At 52.9% G+C, this 13,952-nt stretch overlaps 1 long non-coding RNA gene across 1 annotated transcript; it reads left to right on the forward strand.

The window, feature by feature from the left end:
* The first annotated feature begins 11,109 nt into the window (after positions 1 to 11,109).
* LOC148146639 (uncharacterized) lies at positions 11,110 to 12,245 on the forward strand. Its single transcript, XR_015760637.1, has 3 exons — positions 11,110 to 11,138; positions 11,999 to 12,056; positions 12,178 to 12,245. It is a non-coding gene; the product is annotated as an uncharacterized LOC148146639 (long non-coding RNA).
* Positions 12,246 to 13,952: the final 1,707 nt, after the last annotated feature.

The raw sequence follows: 13,952 nt of genomic DNA on the forward strand, positions 1-13,952 counted from the left end.
CCCTCCTGATGCTGCCTGCCTTGCTGTTTTCCCCCAGCCTCCTGCCTGTCCCTCCTGATGCTGCCTGCCTTGCTGTGTCCCCCACCCCCCCGCCTCCTGCCTGTCCCTCCTGATGCTGACTGCCTTGCTGTGTTCCTCCAGCCTCCTGCCTGTCCCTCCTGATGCTGCCTGCCTTGCTGTGTTCCTCCAGCCTCCTGCCTGTCCCTCCTGATGCTGCCTGCCTTGCTGTGTTCCTCCAGGCTCCTGCCTGTCCCTCCTGGTGCTGCCTGCCTTGCTGTGTTCCCCCAGCCTCCTGCCTGTCCCTCCTGATTCTGCCTGCCTTGCTGTGTCCCCCCAGCCTCCTGCCTGTCCCCCCTGATGCTGCCTGCCTTGCTGTGTCCCCCCAGTCTCCTGCCTGTCCCTCCTGATGCTGCCTGCCTTGCTGTGTCCCCTCCCGCCTCCTGCCTGTCCCTCCTGACGCTGCCTGCCTTGCTGTGTTTCCCCAGCCTACTGCCTGTGCCTCCTGATGCTGCCTGCCATGCTGTGTTCCCCCAGCCTCCTGCCTGTCCCTCCTGATGCTGCCTGCCTTGCTGTGTTTCCCCAGCCTACTGCCTGTGCCTCCTGATGCTGCCTGCCATGCTGTGTTCCCCCAGCCTCCTGCCTGTCCTTCCTGATGCTGCCTGGCTTGCGGTGTTCCCCCAGCCTCCTGCCTGTCCCTCCTGACGCTGCCTGCCTTGCTGTGTTTCCCCAGCCTCCTGCCTGTCCCTCCTGATGCTGCCTGCCTTGCTGTGTCCCCCCAGTCTCCTGCCTGTCCCTCCTGATGCTGCCTGCCTTGCTGTGTCCCCTCCCGCCTCCTGCCTGTCCCTCCTGACGCTGCCTGCCTTGCTGTGTTCCCCCAGCCTCCTGCCTGTCCCTCCTGATGCTGCCTGCCTTGCTGTGTTCCCCCAGCCTCCTGCCTGTCCCTCCTGATACTGCCTGCCTTGCTGTGTTTCCCCAGCCTCCTGCCTGTCCCTCCTGATGCTGCCTGCCTTGCTGTGTCCCCCCAGCCTCCTGCCCGTCCCTCCTGATACTGCCTGCCTTGCTGTGTTCCCCCAGCCTCCTGCCTGTCCCTGCTGGTACTGCCTGCCTTGCTGTGTTCCCCCAGCCTCCTGCCTGTCCCTCCTGGTGCTGCCTGCCTTGCTTTGTCCCCCCAGCCTCCTGCCTGTCCCTCCTGGTTGCTACCTGCCTTGCTGTGTCCCCCAAGCCTCCTGCCTGTCCCTCCTGATGCTGCCTGCGTTGCTGTGTTCCCCCAGTCTCCTGCCTGTCCTTCCTGATGCTGCCTGCCTTGCTGTGTTCCCCCAGCCTCCTGCCTGTCCCTCCTGGTGCTGCCTGCCTTGCTGTGACCCCCAGCCTCCTGCCTGTCCCTCCTGGTGCTGCCTGCCTTGCTGTGTCCCCCCAGCCTCCTGCCTGTCCCTCCTGATGCTGCCTGCCTTGCTGTGTTCCCCCAGCCTCCTGCCCGTCCCTCCTGATGCTGCCTGCCTTGCTGTTTCCCCGCAGCCTCCTGCCTGTCCCTCCTGATGCTGCCTGCCTTCCTGTGTTCCTGCAGCCTCCTGCCTGTCCCTCCTGGTGCTGCCTGCCTTTCTGTGTTCCTCCAGCCTCCTGCCTGTCCCTCCTGATGCTGCCTGCCTTACTGTGTTCCCCCAGCCTCCTGCCTGTCCCTCCTGATGCTGCCTGCCTTGCTGTGTTCCTCCAGCCTCCTGCCTGTCCCTCCTGATGCTGCCTGCCTTGCTGTGTTCCCCCAGCCTCCTGCCTGTCCCTCCTGATGCTGCCTGCCTTGCTGTGTTCCTCCAGCCTCCTGCCTGTCCCTCCTGATGCTGCCTGCCTTGCTGTGTTCCCCCAGCCTCCTGCCTGTCCCTCCCGGTGCTGACTGCCTTGCTGTCCCCCCCCAGCCTCCTGCCTGTCCCTCCTGATGCTGCCTGCCTTGCTGTGTTCCCCCAGCCTCTTGCCCGTCCCTCCTGATGCTGCCTGCCTTGCTGTGTCCCCCCAGCCTCCTGCCTGTCCCTCCTGATGCTGCCTGCCTTGCTGTGTCCCCCCAGCCTCCTGCCTGTCCCTCCTGATGCTGCCTGCCTTGCTGTGTTCCCCCAGCCTCCTGCCTGTCCCTCCTGATACTGCCTGCCTTGCTGTGTCCCCCCAGCCTCCTGCCTGTCCCTCCTGATGCTGCCTGCCTTGCTGTGTCTCCCCAGCCTCCTGCCTGTCCCTCCTGATGCTGCCTGCCTTGCTGTGTTCCCCCAGCCTCCTGCCTGTCCCTCCTGATGCTGCCTGCCTTGCTGTGTTCCCCCAGCCTCCTGCCTGTCCCTCCTGATGCTGCCTGCCTAGCTGTGTTCCCCCAGCCTCCTCCCTGTCCCTCCTGATGCTGCCTGCCTTGCTGTGTTCCCCCAGCCTCCTGCCTGTCCCTCCTGGTGCTGCCAGCCTTGCTGTCTTCTCCCAGTCTCCTGCCTGTCCCTCCTGATACTGCCTGCCTTGCTGTGTCCCCCCAGCCTCCTGCCTGTCCCTCCTGATGCTGCCTGCCTTGCTGTGTCCCCCCAGCCTCCTGCCTGTCCCTCCTGATGCTGCCTGCCTTGCTGTGTTCCCCCAGCCTCCTGCCTGTCCCTCCTGATGCTGCCTGCCTTGCTGTGTTCCCCCAGCCTCCTGCCTGTCCCTCCTGATGCTGCCTGCCTTGCTGTGTTCCCCCAGCCTCCTGCCTGTCCCTCCTGATACTGCCTGCCTTGCTGTGTTCCCCCAGCCTCCTGTCTGTCCCTCCTGATGCTGCCTGCCTTGCTGTGTTCCCCCAGCCTCCTGCCTGTCCCTCCTGATGCTGCCTGCCTTGCTGTGTTCCCCCAGCCTCCTGCCTGTCCCTTCTGATGCTGCCTGCCTTGCTGTTGTCCCCCAGCCTCCTGCCTGTCCCTCCTGATGCTGCCTGCCTTGCTGTGTTCCCCCAGCCTCCTGCTTGTCTACCTTTAAGATTCCTTGGGATTTTGAAGTGTTTTGAAGAATAGAGTATTTGAACTTTGGATCCAACTGTGTGGACCCATTTTGTGTCTTCAGCAGCACATTGGAGACTGGCTCTGTCGCATGCAGAAATCTGGTTCACTCATGCCCCTTATGGGTGGAAACTGCCATCTGACCGACATTAAAAGAGACCTAAGGAGGAACGTTTTCACGCAGAGGGTGGTATGTGTATGGAATGAGCTGCCAGAGGAAGTGGTGTAGGCTGGTACAATTACAACATTTAAAGGGTATCTGGATGGGTACATGAATAGGAATGGTTTAGAGGGATATGGGCCAAGTGCTGGCAAATGGGACTAGATTCATGTAGGATATCTGGTCGGCATGGACGAGTTGGGCTGTACATCTCTGTGACTCTATGACATGCGACTCCAGACCTGCAGCAAGTTCATTCCGGGCAATTAAGGGTGTCTAATTAATACTGGCCCAGCCAGCCACACCCACAGCCTGTGAATGAATAAAAAAAGACCCTCTCAGTTCAGATGCTAAAGGTTAATTGAAATTAAAGTTTTCCCAGTTGTGAGAGAACAAGTCGCAGAACGACAAGAGGTAAACTGAGATGGTGACATCTGTTTAACGGTTCCAAAAATGTACCTGGTGTTTTAAGATAAGTTCCGGGTCTGCACACAGTTTGATTTCGGCTTGGGATGATTACAATTGTCTTCATGTCAGAGATAAATCAAAGGAAAATGACTTCCAATCTCTATATCTGAATGGCAGCCATCAGAATGGGGCCAGGACATCTCTGCAGGAGTTCCCTCAGGGTACTGTTCCAGACCCAACCATTTTCAGCTGCTTCATCACTGACCTTCCCTCCATCGTAAGGTCAGAATGTTCACCGATGACTGCACAATGTTCAGCAGCATTAGCAACTCTTCAGATACTGGAGCGGTCCATACCCAAAATTTGACATCTCCCAGGATGAAGCAGCCTCCTTGTTTGGCACCACATTCACAAGTATCCACTCCCTCCACCACCGACACTCAGTAGCAGCAGTGTCTATTATCTACAAGATGAACTGCAGAAGTTCACCAAAGGTCCTCAGACAGCACCTTCCAAAGCCACAACCATTTCCGCCTCGAAATACAAGGGCAGCAGATACCCCCTTCCAAGTTCCCCTCTGAGCCACTCAATCATCCGCGCTGTTCTACTGTGACTGGGTCAAAATCCTGGAACACCTTCCCGAATGGCATTGTGGGTCTACCTACGGCACATGGTCTGCACTGGTTCAAGAAGACAGCTCACCAGCAGCATCTCAAGGGGCAACAAGAGAGGAAAATAAATGTTGGGCCAGCCAGCAACTCCCACATCCCGTGAGCGAATGTAAAAATGTGCCCAGCGCCTCTGGGGTACAAGATACAATCGAAAGAAAACTGAAGGAGGACATAACTCTGGGAATGCTGCTCAAAGTCTTTCCACCTCTGTCTCTTCACATCATCCTTAATAATCCGACCCCTTGGGTCGTCTGCAGCGATGTCTCTTTACGTGGTGAAACTTTGTTTGCTAATGCTACTGTGAAGCTCTTTGGTATTGTAGAGGTGTTATGGAAATGTACACAATTGTCCAGCAGAAGCCAAGGGTACAAACAAAGTCAAAAAGTGAACCGCGAGAAATATTACTCCCTGCATGTATCGGACAAAAAAAATCTTTACCAAGATGGAACATTTGACCTCAAGAAATCAATGGTCCATGTTACATAAAACTGCTTTAAAATAAATATAAGCTTCATCAGCAGGTTGTATGACAGGTGGATGGGAATGAGGCAACAACACAGTGAGTAGTTATTTTACATTGGACCGAAAAGCTTTTTATGAAAATATGCATTTTAAAAGAGGTGAATAATTTAGGAGTCATTATGAATAAAAGGTGAGCTTTAAATAAATCGATAAGCTGACATTGATGTGAAAAAGCAAGTCTTAGTCTGGCATGGCACAGCAAGGGGAGACCCAGACAGTCTTCCTGGAAGGGTGTCGGAATTAAATTGTGGGTTTATTCTCAGTGTTGGTTCATCCTCATTTCAGGTTATAAAGATGCAAGCATTGAAGTAGGCCATTCAGCCCTCTCACTGGCTCTCCAGTTGACTAGCTCATGCGGTGCACTTCTCCCTGTGACCACCGACACCACTGCCTTTTCAAATGGACCCTTGAAAACCTGCCTCCACCACAGATCCAGCCAGGCCGCACCAGAACCCGACCCACACACTGGGCCCAGGCCGCACAAGAACCCGACCCACACACTGGGCCAGGCCGCACCACAGTCCGACCCACACACTGGGCCAGGCCGCACCACAGCCCGACCCACACACTGGGCCAGGCCGCACCACAGCCCGACCCACACACTGGGCCAGGCCGCTCCACAGTCCGACCCACACACTGGGCCAGGCCGCTCCACAGTCCGACCTACACACTGGGCCAGGCCGCACTAGAACCCAACTCACACACTGGGCCAGGCCGCACTAGAACCCGACTCACACACTGGGCCAGGCCGCTCCACAGCCCGACCCACACACTGGGCCAGGCCGCACTAGAACCCAACTCACACACTGGGCCAAGGAACTCCAGGACCCAAACTGCACACTCTATGAGAATGTTTCTCCTTAAATCATTCCTCCTCCTTTTCCTAGTTTCTTTCAATCCCTCCCACCCTTAACCCTTTCAGTAGTGGAAACTTTTTCGCCCTATGTGCGCCATCATTTAATACCTTTGAAAACCCCAATCAAATCCCCTCTCAGCCTCCTCTTGTAGAAGGAGGACAGTCCCATCCTCTCCAATCAGAGAATCCCTACAGTATGGAACAGGCCATTCAGCCCATCAAATCCACACCGACCCTCCAAAGACCATCCTGCCCAGTCTCACCTCATCCCTGCGTTTTCCCATGGCTAACCCAGCTTACCTGGACACTATGGGGCAATTTACAATGGCCAACCTTTTTTTGGACTGTGGGAGGAAACTCACACAAACAGAGGGAGAACATGCGTACTCCACACGGACAGAAAGGCTGGAATCAATTCCGGGTCCCTGGCGCTTTGAGGTAGCAATGCTAACCACTGTGGCACCCCACATTGTTATCTACACCCACTGAACTTCCACATTGCTGGAGCCAGTCTCTCCGAATGCACATCTTTCCAAAAATGTCGTACCCAGAACTGTACAACAGTACACGAGCTGAGGCCAAATTAACATGCTCGGCCTAACCTCCTTGCTCCGGTACGTTTGTACCTGGGCCTCAGTTCGCTGGATGGTTTGCTAGTGATGCCCAACAATCCCCTCACCGGCTGAGGTCACCACGAAGGATCCTCCTTCTCAACCTCTCCCCCCTCGCCTGAGACTCCGGTTAAACCTCCATCTCCCTCGGTAGGTCTGGTGCCTTCCTTACTTGGTCCCTCTGTGAATAAAGTCCTGGAATGCTGCAGGCTGTGTTACCTGCTCTCTGAAACCTGTTGTGCAACCATCAATAATTTATCTATGTGTTCACCCCGATCCCTCATATCCCAGCGTTAGATTGTCGTGCAAATGATCTGAGGCATTGCCCTGGTATCGGTAAACTAATGGTCCGTCTCAGCTTGTCAATGCGATACATTCTTTTCCTATGCTTAGAATAACGCTCAGTCCTTGGGCACACCTTGTAACCCTGGTTACCTTCTTCCCTGTGAACTGTATGGTCTGGATAACAAACATTGCTACCAAAACCTGGATACCAGCTGTCAGCGCAACTGTGTACATTCCTGGTAGTCTGCTTTCCGACCAGCTGTCTAAACATCCAAATTTATCAGATGTCCACCAGTGAAACAGCTGATGCCCTGCCATCTGTTTACATTCCTACAGCCCGGCTGTGTTTTTTTTATTTATATTTCCTGAGCTAACCCTTTTTCGCCGCGGATTACTCCCAGGTCTCTTAACCTTTGTGGCAGTAACATTCCCAGCGTTGAGTTCTGGAGTTTGTCAGCTCCAATGAGGGGATACTCCGGCCTAGAGATCCCAACAGGCCCCCGTCGGCTTCCAGTTGGGCAGGAAGCCCATTCCAGCCGGAAGCGTGAAAGCCTACGGAAAGAGGAAGCAGTCTTTGGGCAGAGCTCCACAAGGTCCTGCGTTTCGCTCCATGTTCATGATACTCCCAGAGGGATTCCCTCCTCCCCAACAATCTCACTGATCCCCGGCTTCAGTCACGCGCTTCCCGTTGGCGTCCATTTCTTAGGATTCTTGGATGTACTCAGCATGAAAGGACAGCACCTGCTAAACGCTCAAGCATTCTTCCCGTATTGCGAGGTTGGGTGAGCTCGGGCTTTTCACACTGGAGACAGAAAGGAAGAGAGGCGACTTGATAGATATGTACAAGGTAATGAGAGGTATAGATACAGTAGATAGCCAGAGACTTTTCCCCAGGGCAGAAATGGCTGTCACGAGGGGGTCAAAATTTTAAGGTGATTGGAGGAAGGTAGAGGGGAGATGTCAGAGGTAGGTTCTTTATGCAGAGAGTGGTGGGTGTGTGGAATGTACTGCCAGCATTGATAGTAGAGTCAGAGACATTAGGGACATTTAAGCGACTGCTAGACAAGCACATTGACAGCAGTAAATTGAGGGGTGTGTAGGTTAGCCTGATCTTAGAGTAAGATAAATACTCGACACAACAATGTGGGCCGAAGGACCTGTACGGTGCTGTACTGTTCTATATATTCTATTCCCCTAGAAATTAGGAGCAGGAGTAGGCCATTCGGCCCTTTGAGCCAGCCCCCATTCTACTCCCACCCCATAGCCTGCTGTCTGTTCCATGTTGCCTCCATTCCCATTCTGGTCATCAACATTCAAGATGGCGGAGCCGGCAAGGCTAGGCATTTACTTTGGGCTCCTGAGCCGGTCCACTCCAGACTGCGGCTTCCTCCCTTCTTTCCTTACCCTTTTGGTCTTGATTCGTTTCCTTTACTTGCTCTTCATTTTCTTCCTGTTGGCAGTGTTGGAGAATGAGGGCATCGAGGGAGACCTCTGGCGAGGCAGTGGCCTGGTCTGGCAGTGGAGCCAGAGACTCCTGGTTGATGTGGATCCAGAAGAGGGTCTCCTGGTTATTGTGGGCCTGGACCAGGGACTCCTGGTTGTTGTAGGCCCAGAAAAGGGACTCCTGGTTGTTGTAGGCCTGGAACAGGGACTCCTGGTTGTTGTAGGCCCAGAACAGGGACTCCTGGTTGTTGTAGGCCCAGAACAGGGACTCCTGGTTGTTGTAGGCCCAGAACAGGGACTCCTGGTTGTTGTGGGCCTGGAACAGGGACTCCTGGTTGTTGTAGGCCCAGAACAGGGACTCCTGGTTGTTGTAGGCCCAGAACAGGGACTCCTGGCTGTTGTGGGCCTGGAACAGGGACTCCTGGTTGTTGTAGGCCTGGAACAGGGACTCCTGGTTGTTGTGGGCCTGGAACAGGGACCCCTGGTTGTTGTGGGCTGGAACAGGGACCCCTGGTTGTCGTGGGCCTGGAGCAGGGACTCCTGGTTGTTGTTGTCCCGGAACAGTGACCGCTGGTTGTTGTGGGCCTGGAACAGGGTTTTCTGGTTGTTGTGTGCCTGGAACAGTGACCCCTGGTTGTCGTGGGCCTGGAGCAGGGACTCCTGGTTGTTGTTGTCCTGGAACAGTGACCGCTGGTTGTTGTGGGCCTGGAACAGGGTTTTCTGGTTGTTGTGTGCCTGGAACAGTGACCCCTGGTTGTTGTGGGCCTGGAACAGGGACTCCTGGTTGTTGTGGGCCTGGAACAGTGACCCCTGGTTGTTGTGGACCTGGAACAGGGTTTTCTGGTTGTTGTGGGCCTGGAACAGTGACCCCTGCTTGTTGTGGGCCTGCTACAGGGTTTTCTGGTTGTTGTGGGCCTGAAACAGTGACCCCTGGTTGTTGTGGACCTGGAACAGGGTTTTCTGGTTGTTGTGGGCCTGGAACAGGGTTTTCTGGTTGTTGTGGGCGCAGAACAGGGACTGCTGGTTGTTGTGGGCCTGGAACAGGGACTCCTGGTTGTTATGGGCCTGGTACAGGGACTCCTGGTTGTTGTGGGCCTGGAAAAGGGACTCCTGGTTGTTGTGGGTCTGGTACAGGGTTTTCTGGTTGTTGTGGGCCTGGGACAAGGCCTCCTTGTTGCTGTGGGCCTGGAACAGGGACTCCTTGTTGTTGTGGGCCTGGAACAGGGACTCCTCGCTGTTGTCGGCCTGGAACAGGGTTTTCTGGTTGTTGTGGGCCTGGAACAGGGACTCCCGGTTGTTGTTGGCCTGGAACAGGGACCCCTGGTTGTTGTGGGCCTGGTACAGGGACTCCTGGTTGTTGTGGGCCTGGAAAAGGGACTCCTGGTTGTTGTGGGCCTGGAACAGGGATTCCTGGTTGTTGTGGGCCTGGAACAGGGACTGCTGGTTGTTGTGGGCCCGGAACAGGGACTCCTCGCTGTTGTCGGCCTGGAACAGGGACTGCTGGTTGTTGTGGGCCCGGAACAGGGACTCCTGGCTGTTGTCGGCCTGGAACAGGGGCACCTGGTTGTTGTGGGTCTGTAACACGGGCTCCTGGTTGTTGTGGGCCTGGAGCTGGGTCTCCTGGTTGTTGTGGGCCCATAAATCCTGGTTGTCAGTGAGGCAATGTTGGCAGTGCAGCCAGGGGTGCAGGGCAGGGAGTGGTGACTCCTGGTTGTTGCGGGGTGAGTGTTGGTCCAGTACGGTACCCTGCATTGGGGGTTTGTAGGCAAGGTGGGCTGAATGATGAAGAAATGGTGCCTGCCATTAGTGGGTCTGACACAGTTGGTGGGAAGGGTGCCATTGGTCAGCGTGCTCAGGACGCAAGGACTGACGTTGGAGGTGATACAACAAAGACGCACTCTTTCAGCTTTACCTTTTACTGTGTTGTAGACTACATTCTGCCAGGTCCCCACAGATAGGAAGTACTTTGTTTCAAAGGTGTACAAGTGTATGGAGACAAGACAGGTCATGGAACGCACATCGGCCATGTACTCCCTGTACAGTCCCAAGGGGCTTAATGGTCCCCTCCTGCTTCTCCACCTTCTGCGTGAAAAAGGTCCCCCTTAGGTCCCTTGTAAATCTTTCGCCTTTCACATTGAACCTGTGCTCTCCAGAGTTTTGGATTCCCCCACTCTGGGGAAAAGACCTTGGCTGTTCAGTCTATCCAAGCTCCTCATGACAATAGACAAGGAGAAACTTCCCTCTTGTAAAAGGATTGAGGACGAGAGGGAAGAGCAAGTGTAATTTTCAGAAGAAGCAGATGCGATTTGGGAACAGAACAGCTTTAGGCAGCGAGCAGTTAGAATCTGGAAATGTGCTGGAGGCAGGTTCCATTGAGATATTCAAGAAGGAATCAGATGATTGTTTAAATAGAAACAATATTCAGGATTATGAGGAGAATCAGCATTAGAATTAGAACTGGAATTAGAATGAACGTTATTGACACATGTACTCACATGAGTACAGAGAAACGTTGCCACTTATGGTGCCATCTTAGGAACAAGTTACCCCAGCGCAAAATCTTAGGAATAAATTAGAAAAATAGCAAACTAAAGGTTTCAGACTTACAGTCCCTCGAGGCAGAGAGGTTAGAGCAGGCAGGTCATCCAGTCCACTCTGGGACCTCGCCTCCAGGTCTACGTCAACAACAATGCCATCCACCCGAGGCCAAGAGGTAAGTCGAAAGGAAGGAAAAACAAGAAAAGAGAGGAAAGAAGACAAGAAATGGGTGGAGCAGGGATGGTTGGGCCCGGGGGTCCCTACTCCGCTGTCACCTTAGCCAGTCAGTCATTCAGAGAGCTAGCGTAGACGTGATGGGCCAAACAGCCTTCTCCATAACAATCCTGGAACTCTTCCTCCAGCCAGCCCACAGACACCTAGCTTCACCCATCCTGACACACATACTCTTCTACCATCTATTCAATATTGGTTTTCTTTCTTTAATACTCTGGAGTGTTATCACACACGACTGAACCTCTTTCCCACCATCAAATCACCGTGACTTTCTTTTGTTTTTGAATGATTAACAGCCACCAATAATCACTAACGTGGCCAATTAAATATTTACAGGCAAACCCCTGTCATTGAGTGGGAAGGCATGATTGAACACAACTGTGATAAAACAAATCGGCTGGGAACTCTTCTCACCCTGCACAGCCACAGAGAGTGAGTTTAAGTGTATTCCATATTCACACTGGGGAGGCAGGACAGTTCCAACTGAAAGTAGTTTCTTGGCTTCTCTTTACCTCGGCCTGCCCTGGTTGCTGTCAACAGCAGTACCGTTCATAGCAAAATATTTCAGGCAACATTATTCTGATGTGCTTTTCAGTGGCTGCTGGAAGTCATCTGTTCAAATATACCGGACAGTGAAAAGACAAACAACCCAGCAGCACAGATAAAATTGAAAGGGTGGGATTTAATTCCATCATTTGGTTGTTTTATTCAAAGATCTGGTTGGCGCTGGACCAGTGAGAGAGCAGGTGTATAGGATTCAAGACCAGTAGGTAATACTAGTCAGTGCACCAGTAACACTGGCCGTGGAGCCATCCACAGTGGTCCATGTAGGGACCCCACCCACTGCTATCCTGGTTATGCCTGTGATGGAAAGGCTCAGGGATGGCCTATACTCACCAACACCATTGGAGGCTTTTAAGGGGGGGATCAATGTCCAATAGACATTACTGTGTGGCGATTGGTATTTGCCCCATAGACCATGGGGGAGCATGACAGTGTCATGACAACAGAGCAGGCCCCCAATGTACTGTGGACATTTTCGAATGTTTTGATTTCAAACCTTTTTTTTTAATGCGGGGGAAGACTTCTACAACCCCAAGTAAAAGCTGCTATATAAATTCATTGACTATCTAGCAAAGTCCCATGTGGGGCCCATGGAACCCTGCATCACTCAGGTTTCAAGGAAACCTTCGACTGAAAACAGGAGGAGATAATGAGGGGGATTACATTCTCCCCCCTTCTCTGCACAAGGCCACCTCTTGTAAGACAAGTTTTGTGGTTTGCTCTTCCAGGAATATGCAAAAAAAAGCAGTTAAAAACTGGCTGGTCTATGTGTACTAGAGGAAGAAGGTACGCTAATGAAAGAAGATTTTTTTTATTTCAAAAATATACTTTATTCATAAAATTAATTTGATATCTATACAATTGGTGATGCCATTCTTGTGCACACATTGCATTTCTTTACACACAGAGATCGCAATTAATCATTCGTATCTACAAGTCTGTACATTGACCATCCAGATATTTAGCTGAGGTGTCAGCGGAGCCCAAATGTCTGGGTGGGCCCCCTGCTCTTCGTTGGGCAGGCAGACTTTACACAGTGGTCTTTCCCCACCGCGCCTTGGCGGCAGCTGACCCAAGCTTCAGCGCGTCCCTCAACACGTAGTCCTGGACCTTGGAATGTGCCAGTCTGCAACACTCAGTCGGGGTCAACTCCTTCAGCTGGAAGATCAGCAGGTTTCGGACCGCACAGAGAGCGTCCTTCACCGAATTGATGATCCTCCAGGCACAGTTGATGTTCGCCTCGGTGTGTCCCTGGGAACAGGCCATAGAGCACGGAGTCCCGTGTCACAGCGCTGCTCGGGACGAACCTCGACAAACACCACTGCATTCCTCTCCAGACTTCCTCTGCGTAGGCACATTCCAGAAGGTAAAACCAAGGACGGCAGATGCTGGAAACCAGAGTCTAGATTAGAGTGGTGCTGGAAAAGCACAGCAGGTCAGGCTGCTTCCTGAAGAAGGGCTTTTGCCCAAAACGTCGATTCTCCTGCTCCTCGGATGCTGCCTGACCTGCTGCGCTTTTCCAGCAACACATTTTTAAGCAATGTAAAAGTGAAATGAGCAAAAAAGGATTTTAACAAACTCCAAAGGCAAGAGCCCTGGCAACCAGCAGTTCAACCTTCAACATCCCATGAACATTCATTCCTTTATTTTTCCACTAAATACCAGGAAGGACTGTATTGTTACCTTTTGACTTCCTTATTTTTTATACTAAGAACAACGGTAATGCTTTACTTTTAACATTGTTTCTCTATGTTACTCTGTTGGACCTCAGTTTTGTACCCAGCTACCTTTGTACCCAAGATGGAGCTGTACGTGGCAACATCGCACACTTTTCAGTGTACTCCTGTACTCGAGTGAACATGACAATAAAGCTTAAATCTAAATCCAAATCCAAATCCAAATTTTCAGGAACCACCTGGAGAGGCTGCTCCATCTATATATATTTTAGCGTTTGATGTTAGTTCGGACTCCCCTCTTATTCCTAGTCTGTGTCTATGTGTGTTGAGTTCTTATTTCTATTCATGTTTAGTTATTTATAACCTCATCCCTTTGTAAGCTCAAGAGAGTCTGGTTAAATTGGTTGCTTTTAAGACATAAGTCGCCTGGTCTGGGAGAAAGCTAGGAAGGGCCGCTTTTTTTAAATACACCTTCTAATTATGATTAACCGAGGGGGGGGGGGGGGGGGGGGGGGGGTGAGTGATTAAAGAAGGAGAGCCTGTTCATGTCTCCTTCACCCAGGAGCTTCACAATTTGGGAAAACTCAACCCCGTGACTGGGCGTCATATACATATACGTGAGGGTGGGTTGCCCTTAGGCTCCAAAGGGGCTATCCCTCATTTAAAGGCACTTAGCGTCTATGTGATAGGCTGGCCAAGGGGAGAGTGGAGGCTTGGTCTCCTACCCTTACTGTTAACCCCCTCTACCACCACTTACTGCTGCCAACACCAACCCCAAGACCCTCCAACCCACCTTCGATCCCTCTATCCATGATCTGAGGCCTTGGGATGGGGGTTGAGCTCAGCAGCAGTTCCCATCTCCACGTTGGCACAGTCCTTCAGCATTACCAGCCTCTGATTGGCTGGCACCTCTCAGAGGGTGGCACTTGTGCCCCAAGTGTTCTTGTCTCAGTGCAGTTTGAAGGTCCTGGATCGTCTGGATTGTAGATGAACAGGGTTTGACCAT

Source organism: Chiloscyllium plagiosum, unplaced genomic scaffold, assembly GCF_037043375.1.
Source record: "Chiloscyllium plagiosum isolate Xiang-an unplaced genomic scaffold, Cpla_swu_hap1 HiC_scaffold_20, whole genome shotgun sequence".
Lineage (NCBI taxonomy): Eukaryota > Metazoa > Chordata > Chondrichthyes > Orectolobiformes > Hemiscylliidae > Chiloscyllium > Chiloscyllium plagiosum.